A 13,184-nucleotide genomic window follows, 5' to 3' on the forward strand; every position below is an offset into this window, starting at 1 on the left:
GCAGACCTCACACCCATGATATGCCCCTCCTGCAAGATGTGGGAAGTAATGGACACTACCAGTGTCCCTGCCGACCATGTGTGCAGGAAGTGTGTCCACCTGCAGCTACTGACCGATCGTATCTCGGAGCTGGAGCTGCGGGTGGACTCACTGTGGAGCATCCGCGATGCAGAGAAACTCGTGGACAGCAGGTTTAGCGAGTTGGTCACACCGCAGGTAAAGGCAGTACAGGCAGGAAGTGAATGGGTGACCACCAGGAAGAGTAAGAGGTGCAGGCAGGTAGTGCAGGGGTCCCCTGTGGCCATCCCCCTCTCAAACAGGTATACCGTTTTGGATACTGTTGTGGGAGATGGCTCACCAGGGGAAGGTGGCAGCGGCCAGGTTCATGGCACCGTGGCTGGCTCTGCTGCACAGGAGGGCAGGAAAAAGAGTGGCAGAGCTATAGTGATAGGGGACTCGATTGTAAGGGGAATAGACAGGCGTTTCTGCGGACGCAACCGAGACTCCAGGATGGTATGTTGCCTCCCTGGTGCAAGGGTCAGGGACGTCTCGGAGCGGCTGCAGAACATTCTGGAGGGGGAGGGTGAACAGCCAGTTGTCGTGGTGCATATAGGTACCAACGATATAGGTAAAAAACGGGATGAGGTCCGACAAGCTGAATTTAGGGAGTTAGGAGTTAAACTAAAAAGTAGGACCTCAAAGGTAGTAATCTCAGGATTGCTACCAGTGCCACGGGCTAGTCAGAGTAGGAATGACAGGATAGCTAGGATGAATACGTGGCTTGAGAGATGGTGCAAGAGGGAAGGATTCAAATTCCTGGGACATTGGAACCGGTTCTGGGGGAGGTGGGACCAGTACAAATTGGACGGTCTGCATCTGGGCAGGACTGGAACCAATGTCCTAGGGGGAGTGTTCGCTAGTGCTGTTGGGGAGGGTTTAAACTAAAGTGGCAGGGGGATGGGAATCGATGCAGGAAGTCAGTGGGAAGTAAAGTGGTGACAGAAACAAAAGGCAGTAGGGGAGAGTGTACAAAACATGACCGGACAAATGGTCTGAGAAAGCACGGCAAAGACCAAGGGAAGTCTAGATTAAACTGCATTTATTTCAATGCAAGAAGTCTGATGGGCAAGGCAGATGAACTCAGGGCATGGATGGGTACATGGGACTGGGATGTTATAGCTATTACTGAAACATGGCTAAGGGAGGGGCAGGACTGGCAGCTAAATATTCCAGGGTACAGATGCTATAGGGAAGATAGAGCAGGAGGTAAGAGAGGAGGGGGAATTGCGTTCTTGATTAGGGAGAACATCACGGCAGTAGTGAGAGAGGATATATCCGAGGGTTCGCCCACGGAGTCGATATGGGTAGAACTGAAAAATAAGAAGGGAGAGATCACTTTGATAGGATTGTACTACAGACCCCCAAAGAGTCAACGGGAAATTGAGGAGCAAATATGTAAGGAGATTACAGACAGCTGCAAGAAAAATAGGGTGGTAATAGTAGGGGACTTTAACTTTCCCAACATTGACTGGGACAGCCATAGCATTAGGGGCTTGGATGGAGAGAAATTTGTTGTGTATTCAGGAGGAATTTCTCATTCAGTATGTGGATGGCCCGACTAGAGAGGGGGCAAAACTTGACCTCCTCTTGGGAAATAAGGAAGGGCAGGTGACAGAAGTGTTAGTGAGGGATCACTTTGAGACCAGTGATCATAATTCCATTAGTTTTAAGATAGCTATGGAGAAGGATAGGTCTGGCCCAAAAGTTAAAATTCTAAATTGGGGAAAGGCCAATTTTGATGGTATTAGACATGAACTTTCAGAAGTTGATTGGGAGAGTCTGTTGGCAGGCAAAGGGACGTCTGGTAAGTGGGAGGCTTTCAAAAGTGTGTTAACCAGGGTTCAGGGTAAGCACATTCCTTATAAAGTGAAGGGCAAGGCTGGTAGAAGTAGGGAACCTTGGATGACTCGGGAGATTGAGGCCCTAGTCAGAAAGAAGAAGGAGGCATATGACATGCATAGGCAGCTGGGATCAAGTGGATCCCTTGAAGAGTATAGAGATTGCCAGAGTAGAGTTAAGAGAGAAATCAGGAGGGCAAAAAGGGGACATGAGATTGCTTTGGCAGATAAGGCAAAGGTGAATCCAAAGAGCTTCTACAAATACATAAAGGGCAAAAGAGTAACTAGGGAGAAAGTAGGGCCTCTGAAGGATCAACAAGGTCATCTATGTGCGGAACCACAAGAGATGGGTGAGATCCTAAATGAATATTTCGCATCGGTATTTACGGTTGAGAAAGGCATGGATGTTAGGGAACTTGGGGAAATAAATAGTGATGTCTTGAGGAGTGTACATATTACAGAGAGGGAGGTGCTGGAAGTCTTAACGCGCATCAAGGTAGATAAATCTCCTGGACCTGATGAAATGTATCCCAGGACGTTATGGGAGGAAATTGCGGGTCCCCTAGCAGAGATATTTGAATCATCGACAGCTACAGGTGAGGTGCCTGAAGATTGGAGGGTAGCAAATGTTGTGCCTTTGTTTAAGAAGGGCGGCAGGGAAAAGCCTGGGAACTACAGACCAGTGAGCCTGACATCTGTAGTGGGTAAGTTGTTAGAGGGTATTCTGAGAGACAGGATCTATGGGCATTTGGAGAGGCAGGGACTGATTAGGAACAGTCAGCATGGTTTTGTGAGAGGAAAATCATGTCTCTCGAATTTGATTGAGTTTTTTGAAGGGGTAACCAAGAAGATAGATGAGGGCTGTGCAGTAGACGTGGTCTACATGGACTTTAGCAAAGCCTTTGACAAGGTACCACATGGTAGGTTGTTACATAAGGTTAAATCTCACGGGATCCAAGGTGAGGTAGCCAATTGGATACAACATTGGCTTGACGACAGAAGACAGAGGGTGGGTGTAGAGGGTTGTTTTTCAAATTGGAGGCCTGTGACCAGTGGTGTGCCTCAGGGATCGGTGCTGGGTCCTCTGTTATTTGTTATTTATATTAATGATTTGGATGAGAATTTAGGAGACATGGTTAGTAAGTTTGCAGATGACACCAAGATTGGTGGCATCGTGGACAGTGAAGAAGGTTATCTAGGATTGCAACGGGATCTTGATAAATTGAGCCAGTGGGCCGATGAATGGCAGATGGAGTTTAATTTAGATAAATGTGAGGTGATGCATTTTGGGAGATCGAATCGGGCCAGGACCTACTCCATTAATGGTAGGGCGTTGGGGAGAGTTATAGAACAAAGAGATCTAGGAGTACAGGTTCATAGCTCCTTGAAAGTGGAGTCACAGGTGGATAGGGTTGTGAAGAAGGCATTCAGCTTACTTGGTTTCATTGGTCAGAACACTGAATACAGGAGTTGGGATGTCTTGTTGAAGTTGTACAAGACATTAGTTAGGCCACACTTGGAGTACTGTGTACAGTTCTGGTCACCCTATTATAGAAAGGATATTATTAAACTAGAAAGAGTGCAGAAAAGATTTACTAGGATGCTACCGGGACTTGATGGTTTGACTTACAGGGAGAGGTTAGACAGACTGGGACTTTTTTCCCTGGAGAGTAGGAGGTTAAGGGGTGATCTTATAGAAGTCTATAAAATAATGAGGGGCATAGATAAGGTAGATAGTCAAAATCTTTTCCCAAAGGTAGGGGAGTCTGTAACGAGGGGGCACAGATTTAAGGTGAGAGGGGAGAGATACAAAAGGGTCCAGAGGGGCAATTTTTTCACTCAAAGGGTGGTGAGTGTCTGGAACGAGCTGCCAGAGGCAGTAGTAGAGGCAGGTACAATTTTGTCTTTTAAAAAGCATTTGGACAGTTACATGGGTAAGATGGGTATAGAGGGATATGGGCCAAGTGCAGGCAATTGGGACTAGCTTAGTGGTATAAACTGGGCGACATGGACATGTTGGGCCGAAGGGCCTGTTTCCATGTTGTAAACTTCTATGATTCTATGATTCTATAAATATTATAGGGATAAACCTTAAGTACAGTGCATTTCTACACACCACTTTGTACATCACTTTGTGCTACTTAAACTTTTTATTCATTTGGGCATCCTCATTAAATAAAGCCACATTTAATGTCCATCCCTAACTGCCTAGAGGTGACTGTGAGCCTTTTTTCTTGTAAAAACACTTGCTTTTACAACAGGGTGGCTTGTTAGTCGACTTGAGAGAACATTAAGAGTCAACCATATAGTTTGGGACTGGAGTCACATTGAGGCCAGACCTGGAATGGGTAGCACATTCTCTTCCCTAAAAGATATCAATGAAGCAGTTGGGTTTTTATATATAAAAAACTATGGTAATATTGATGCATAATGAAGGTTAATGTGAACATGCAGCAGTTTCAAAAACAGTACACTATGTTCTCAGCCTAAAAGCAGTTCTATTGTCTTCAAAAGCGGAGCTGATAGAACAACAAACATAGAAATGAGTTGTAGCCAAAAACAAATTGATTAGAACCATAGTGGGGGAAAAACGACAGGAAAGTTGCACTTCACATTCCGAGAAATATTGTACAGCCTTACAAGGCAGTGGGTAAAAAGTCAACATTGAGCAGAAGGAAGTCAAGAGCGAGAGAGAAGCTGGGCAAAGTTGTTGAGTGAGTTCCAGAAGCTATGACCACAGAGGCTGAAGGAGCCATCACTGATGGTGGCGAGGAAAACAAGGAGTAAGACAGCATCACAAAAGTGAAGGGTACGCAGAGATACACAGCTGGTGGAGATCAACGAGGTAGGGTGCGGCATGCGCATAGAGAGACTTGAAGGCGAGGACGAGGATCTTAGGTTCAATTTGCTAAGGAAGTGGGAGCCATTGGAGCTTGGTAACAACTGGGCTAATGTGGGTGCAGGTGAGGAAGTGGGTTGGAGATTTCTGCATATGCTGCAGTTTGAGTAGGGTAGAAGTGGAGAAATCAAGCTTCCAGGTGGTAAAGGCAATGACTTAAGATTTCAGCAATAGAAGGGAAGAGCTATGGATGCAGGCAGGCAATGTTTTAAGACATTCTACACTTTGACAAATGTCAGAAGGGGAAATCCACAGGAACGGATGTTCACTTGAAAAAAATAAATGCAATATGTATAGCGAAACTAACAGAAGTACCAGTATAAACATGTGGCATTAATTTATAGTAATGATGGGCCCCTATCAAAATTATAGATATAAAAATAAAGATTCAACCAAATAAGCCTGCAGTTATTTACTCTATGGACAAAAAATTATGGCTAAATGAGGAAATATACATAAGCATACAATTTTATGCAATCTCAGCATTAACGATGTTCAAAAAACAGAACTCGAGCTGAGGTAAGGCATTCCCTCATTGAGGAAAAGGAGGAAAACAAAACATTTTCTTGCAAATGACTATCACTTGCATTGCCTGGTGACTAGCAAAGAAGTCTTTAAGCAGGCCCTCAGGAAAGGAGAATGGCAAAGGATATACAAGTTTAAATCAAAGAGAAAAAATTCTGCTCAATTTACAAAAAAAGACAGCCATGTTAAAAAGTGATATCAAATTTGTGGCATACAGGAACTAAACTTTACTGGTTAAGCCATACCACTACTTTTATTAATTAGATAAAACACAATACTCCAGAGGTTAGGGCATTATTAGATCTTCTAGTACACAAAAGTTGCCAAAGCAGCATAAAAAGGCCAAGCTAGACATTGTACAGTGACAAAATGCCAAGTGAACAATTATCAAGGCTTTCTTCTACATAACAGCCCTAATTTAGTTATCATTTTCAAATTCAACAGAGTTGAAGGTACTTACTTGTACTTAGAAATACTGCCATTATGAAGAGGCAACAGCAAATATTTATTGACAGAAGACTGAACTTAGATACATAAATCAACAAATTAAACAAAATGCTACTCAGTATCAAAAGTAATCAATGCTGCAATGTTAATGTGCAAAATATAGAGAAATTTTCAGAAAGTAACAGAAGGCATGTCAGCCTTCATCTCGTTAGATGCTAAAAGGAATTTCCCTCGCTACAGTACAACATACCACTTCCTGTGCTGATAAAGGAGTGAAAGTTTATTTTAAGTGGAAACCCCCAAAACAAGACTTCGGGAAATTTTGGTGAAGCACTCTGATAGTGCAAAACTATAAAAGGTGAACGGTCTTCGTGACAAAGGTTTGCAAACAGTTTGTTTAAAAACTCCAAATGGAGTTACGTAAATCATCTCGATAATTATCACCAAGTCCCTTGACTGTGGTAGCATTGTGATGAATGGCACCAAAGCAAAACAAAATCCTCACCATAGCTTATATGATTCCCAACTGGGAGCCCTGGAGAGTCCACGAGGTCATCAGATTTCTGCCCATCTGTCATTATATTTCTTTATTTATCCATATTAGTTGACTTGCTGAACATTATTTCTACTAACAAAAAAAACCTTTTTCTGAAACAATAGCCCCCTTTTTTGTTTCCGGGTATTCGCAGGGGATCTCCCACAAGGAAAAGTTTGAAAACGCATATTGGAACTGAAGGGAAGGGAGAAGGAATAATATCCTTTAAGTTTGGAGAGATTGAGGGAGTGGAAAATGGAATGGTGAACCATCCACTTTAGTGGCCAGAGCCCATTTTGTGAAGAGTGGAGGCAAGAGATTAGGCCATCCCTAATTAAAATTATAATTCAAAGCACCAGCAGTTTCTGGAGCTGATTGAAGTACTGATGCGATACTGTATTTCAAACTTAATTCTTCAAACTTGGATGTTGAAGTTTTCTGTCACTTTGCAAGAATTTCTTTTAAAATATTTAATATCTGCAAGGGTAATGCAAGTTTTGAAAATAAAAGCACAGCTTCCATTTCCCAATAAATTAGTAATGTACAATAGCTGCCTGGCAGTTTTCAAATGCAATTGCTATTAGTTTTAATTTATTTTACATGGCAGAGACCATGTACATAAATTTCATCAAAGATTAATAAAAAAAACTCGCCTTGTATGTTTAAAACAATCTTAATGCCATTTCTGATAATGGCAAACTTGAAAAATCACCATCTTTTATTAATAGTGCTATGTAAAAATCAGGAAAAGCTCATTCCTAGAGAACAACCCAACCCCTGCTTCTCACTGTCCACTGACACATCACCTCCTGGATAGGAAGTTAGTTATTCTGTCTGCTTGCCTAAGCTACATGGAAGATTTCAATTTTTTATATTTCATGGTTCTAATTCTGAGAACAAGTTATTCCAAAGAACTAATTTCAAACATGTTATTTAACTATCTGGAAAACTTGTTAGTGGAAACTAAACCTTGTAAGATGATTTAAATCAAGTTACAAAACAACAGATCGAACACGATTGACTTCCTTTTAAGGGCCTTTTACATTACAGCTTGGTGCAGTCTAGATCCTGGGAGTGCGAAGCCAAAGTGACCGCCTCAAACCGCATTCATATCTTTAATATTTAAATCTGCTGTTAGTTTCCTGTAGGTGCATTGGACAACGATTAGGTACATGGAGACCAGTTGTCCTATGCTGGCACAGAATGTTCTGACATCCTTATGCACACAGAGGGCCTCACATATAGATGCACAACCCTATTGGGTCATAGGTTATGATAAAAATAATTACATTCAGCACTGAAGTTTTATTTCCCAACTGTACCAAGTCATTTCTTCATCTTTTATTTAAAAAGAGAAAATTCCAATCAATACATACCAGTTTTGTCACTGAGGCAGTCTCAATTGTCAGCTTATCTGCATCATGAATCAAGCATGCTGATGTACTGAGACATATTTAATAAGCCATTGGAGAATGCTGTTTTAACAGAATTTGCAAGGCCCACAAAAAAGTAGGTCTGCTGGCAGTATAAAGAACTACAAGTTGACAGTTCAAGGAACTGGCCAGAACTTAAATCTCAGTAATAACACCAAAAACACATACAGTGTAGAGGATAAGCAAAGTAGCAAATCGAGAAATTTCACCACTTTCAATCTGAATGGATGTACTTTGGGGCAGCCCTATAACAAATACAACAGTATATCTCACTCTCACACACACACACACACAAATTAAATTTACCCACTGAACTGTATTATGTGTCTTAATTAAAATTGTTAGTTGAAGACTTAGCCTCTCCCAAACAAAAAAGCCTTGATATTTTTGCCCAGAGCTGTAAACCAGCTGAATTTGGAATCAGCAGTCTGTGTATGTGTGGTGTACCTGATTTCCCAGGATGCATCAGTATCAGTCAACTAGACTAATGGGATATTTTTCTTGGCTCTAACACTTTCTGCTGAGTCGCTTTTCTTCAAAAATGTGGAAAAACAAGACGACAAATTTCAAAAGCTTCAATGGAGTAAAATTTATATTCAGTGTTCTTTTTAAAAAGAGGGGCTTTGCGTGCGAGTGTGAAAAAATTAGTGTTTTGATGACACACCCACTGTAGCTTTTGGTTTGTGCTCTAAAAATAGATTAAACAGAATCAGCGAGTGTATGCCTTCATCATTTAATGTCACTTCAATTTACAAATAAAAGTTGAAATTTTGAAGCCAAGTAATTATCTCTACCCGTGTTTTGATGACAGAAAATGTCAATGCTAATCGTGTACATCAGAGATAAAGGTTCTAATTTTGAATACCCATGAGACAGAGGAAGAAAGACAAATATAAAAGTACAGGGGCATTCTCACCAGTGTCCTGGCCAATATTTATCCCTCAACCAACATCACTAAAACTCGCACCTCTGAAAAGGTGGGTGGTGAAAGACCAGGGGGCCCTTTACCCTCAACCAGATGATCTGGTCATTATCACATTACTGTTTACGAGACCTTACTCTGTGCAACTTGTCTGCTGCATTTCCTACCTTATAACCGTGACTACACTTCAAAACTACTTCATTGGCTGTAAAGCGCTTTGGGGCATCCTGAGGTGAAAGGCACTATATAAATACAAGTCTTTTTTCTTTTTAGACAGTTTCTTTCCTCATTCTTTTTTAAAAATTAGAAAGTTGGATTTTGAAAGCAAACAAGGTCATTGAGGGAGAGAGATAATAAAGGACTGTAGGAAGAAAACTGGTTGAGGGTGAGGGGGCCTCTGGCCTCTCATCACCCATCTTTTAGAGGTGCAAATTGGGGGAAAAGGAAGGAGGGTTAAGGCTGAGGTGAATGACAGCAGAGCAAGGGGAGAGAGGAGATTATAGGGGTTGAGTGGGTAGATCAATGGGGAAGAGGTAGAAGTAATGAGGGAAATGGTTGGTAGGAAAACAAAGGGGTAATGATGCAGTGGGAGTGATGAGATGGGAAGGGGCCGCTGTAATCCCTTGTCCAAATTGGTGACCACTGGTGACTTGTTTCCCTTCCACACCACATATACCACCCACCACCTCCCACCCAAAAGGAAATAAAAAAGCAGCAGAGAAGAGAAAGAACATAAGTAGGAGCAGGAGTAGGCCGTGCGGCCCCTTGAGCCTGCTCCGTCATGGCTGATCTTCGACCTCAACTCCACTTTCCTGCCCTATCCCCATATCCCTTGATTCACCCTAGAGTCTAAACATCTATCGATCTCACTCTTTAATATACTCAATGACTCAGCATCCACAGCCCTCTGGGGTAGAGAATTCCAAAGATTCACAACCCTTTGAGTGAAGAAATTCCTCCTCATCTGAGTCTTAAATGGCCAACCCCTTATCCTGAGACTATGCCCCTTAGTTCTAGACTCTCCAGCCAGGGGAAACAGCCTCTCAGAATCTACCATGAGATACAGAAGTCGAGGTGAGAGATGGAGAGAAATAGCAACACAAAGACACCAGTGACAGGTAAGAAAGTGACCATATTCCCCAACTTAAATGTGTGCAATTCCACAGGAGCTCAGCTAATATATATTTCACTCTCACATACACACATGTACTGGGGAAAGAAGTGTGAAGACAACCCAATTGTAACAAAGATGTAAAATATAAATATTTTAAATACTAAGTTTGTTTTTAAACAGGGTAGCTGCTGTGAACACGACAATGGTCATGGAAATTAATATATTGTTTGGTAAAAATTTGTCCTATGTAACAAATAATGGTTTACATCCTACTCCCTTGAAAACACCAACTTTTATTTCTTTGGCTAATCGTTACATCTTGCCAACACTAACTGCAACTGAAGCTTGTAATGTTTAAATGAACATCAACTAGCATGTGGCCTCTCAAGGGAGCTTCCATTAGAATGGCAACAATCCAAGCAGTTTATTGACCGACCACTAGATGTTTGCGGGATTACAATGAATATTACTCATGAATGTTCAACGTTCTTGACTTATTTGCTACTGTTTTTTTGGTCTCAAACATGAAACACCTGCACTGCAAATAGATGCGCATTAATTGTTAGAAAGGCAAAATACAAGATGGCTTGGCAATAAAATATGATTTTACTTCAAGCATTTGTAAGAAAATCAGTACCTTTATCACAGGTTGAGTGCTATAGTTAGGAACTGATAGAGAGTTATATTAACGTCTATTCGTACTGACCCAGCGTCCAATAAAAATGCATAAAAGAAAGAAAATGTCAACGTTATATATACACATTTCAAACCTGTAATTTTAACTTATAGGTCCATGTCAGGGGTTCCTCATTTGCAAATCAAACTCTAATTTACAAAAAAATCAGCTACAAAAGCACTCTATCAGTATCAAAATTGTAAACAGCGATAGTCTCTTGTATTTTACATGAAACCATTCAACTCTAAGTCACTAATGTAGTGCTCAGATCCAACACAAGTTGCAATGCTGTGCTCTCTCTTGTAGTACTGCCTTGGTTTTCAATAGCACACTATTTTAATGACTTCTTTGCACATTTGAAATCAAATTGGAGGAGGTCTCCTTGGTGACTTCTGCCTCTACTTCTTCCAATACCAATAATCTCATTTATACCCTATTTAAGTGGATTCGACATCTCAGGACTCCAACTAGCCATTATACCTAGTCCAATTTATCAGTGTAAAACCAGTGCATTGTTCACATACAGGCTCTAATGACCTGTAATTCTGGCAGTGCGAATAAATAAGAATTCAAGCACAAGAGCAATGATGGTGTCCCCCAACAAATGCAATGATGAATTCGAATCACAGAATGGTTACGGCACAGAAGGAGGCCATTTGGCCTGTCAAGCACGTGCTAGTCCTCTGCAAGAGCAATCCAGCTAGTCCCATTCACCCAGCCTTCCCCCATAGCCCTGCAAATTTTTTCCCTTCAAGTACTTATCCAATTTTGAAAGCCACGACTGAACCCGTCTCCACCACCCTTTCAGGCAATGCATTCCAGATCCTAACCACTCGCTGTGTAATAAAGTTTTTCCTCATGTCGCCTTTGCTTCTTTTGCCAATTACCTTAAATTTGTGTCCTCTGGTTCGTGACCCTTCTGCCAATGGGAACAGCTTCTCTCTATCTACTCTGTCTAGATCCCTCATGATTTTGAACACCTCTATCAAATCTCCTCTCAACCTTCTCTGCTCTAAAGAGAACAACCCCAGCTTCTCCAGTCTATCCATGTAACTGAAGTCCCTCATTCCTGGAATCATTCCAGTAAATCTCTTCTGCACCTCTCTAAGGTCTTCACATCCTTCCTAAAGTGTGGTGCCCAGAATTGGATAATACTCCAGTTGTGGCCAAACCAGAAGGTTCATCATAACTTCCTTGCTTTTGTACTCTGTGCCTCTATTTATAAAGCCCAGGATTTCCAATCCTTTTCTAACCGTGTTCTCAACCTGAACTGCCACCTTCAGCGATACCAAAATGTATCATTTCGCATTTCTCTGCGTTAAATTTCATCTGCCACGTACCCGCCCATTCCACCAGCCTGTCTATGTCCTCTTGCAGTCTATTATTATCCTCCTCACTGTTCACTACACTTCCAAGTGTTGTATTACCTGCAACTTTTGAAATTGTGCTCTGTACACCCAAGTCCAAGTCATTAATATATATCAAAAAAAAGCAGTGGTCCCAGTACCGACCCCTGGGGAACACCATCATATACCTTCATCCAGGCCAGAAAACAACCGTTCACCACTGCTCTCTGTTTCCTATCACTTAACCAATTTTGTATCCATGCTGCCACTGCCCCTTTTATTCCATGGGCTGCAACTTTGCTGACAAGCATACTTTGTGGCACTTTATCAACCGCATTGCCCACATCATCCCTCTCTGTTACCTCATCAGAAAACTCAATCAGGTTAGTTAAACACGATTTGCCTTAATTAATCCACACTTGTCCAAATGATTCTTAATTTTGTCCCGCATTATCGTTTCTAAAAATTTCCCCACCACCGAGGTTAAACTGACCGGCCTGTAGTTGCTGGGTTTATCCTTACACTCTTTTTTGAACAAGGGTTTAACATTTTGCAATTCTCCAGTCCTCTGGCAACACCCCTGTATCTAAGGATGGTTAGAAGATTATGGCCAGTCCCTCCGCAATTTCCACCTATACTTCCCTCGGCAATCTAGGATGAATCCCATCCGGACCTGGTGACTTATCTACTTTAAGTACAGCCAGTATTTCAACTACTTCCTCTTTTACTGTAACTTTGACAGCATCATCGTCCTTTGTAAAGACAGATGCAAAGTAAAGTACTCATTTAGTATCTCAACCATGCCCTCTGCCTCCATCCGTAGGTCTTTCTGGTCCCTATTCGGCCCCACCCTTCCTCTTACTACCCGTTTACTATTTATATGCCTATAGAAGATTGGATTCCCTTTTATGTTAATTGTCAAACTATTCTCATAATCTCTCTTTGCCCCTCATTTCCTTTTTCACTTCTCCTCTGAACTTTCTATATTCAGCCTGGTTCTCACTTGTATTATCAACCTGACATCTGTCATACGCCCCTTTTTCTGCTTCATCTTACTCTCTCTCTATCATCCAGGGAGCTCTGGCTTTGGTTGCCTACCTTTCCCTCTTGTGGGAATGTACCTAGACTGTATCCGAACCATCTCCTCTTAAAAGGCTGCCCATTGTTTGATTACAGTTTTGCCTGCCAATCTTTGATTCTAATTTACTCGGACCAGATCCATTCTCAACCCACTGAAATTGACCCTCCTCCAATTAAGTATTTCTACCCTAGATTGCTCCTTGTCCTTTTCTTTAGCTAATCTACACGTTATGATACTATGATCACTGTTTCCTAAATGTTCCCCTACCGACACGTCCTCCATTTGACCCACCTCATTCCCCAGAACCA

At 41.8% G+C, this 13,184-nt stretch overlaps 1 protein-coding gene across 2 annotated transcripts in view; it reads right to left on the minus strand.

The window, feature by feature from the left end:
- Nucleotides 1-13,184, minus strand: part of daam1a (dishevelled associated activator of morphogenesis 1a) — a 178,348-nt gene that overhangs the window by 60,552 nt on the left and 104,612 nt on the right. The window lies entirely within an intron of this gene.

Source organism: Heptranchias perlo, chromosome 10 (assembly GCF_035084215.1).
Source record: "Heptranchias perlo isolate sHepPer1 chromosome 10, sHepPer1.hap1, whole genome shotgun sequence".
Lineage (NCBI taxonomy): Eukaryota > Metazoa > Chordata > Chondrichthyes > Hexanchiformes > Hexanchidae > Heptranchias > Heptranchias perlo.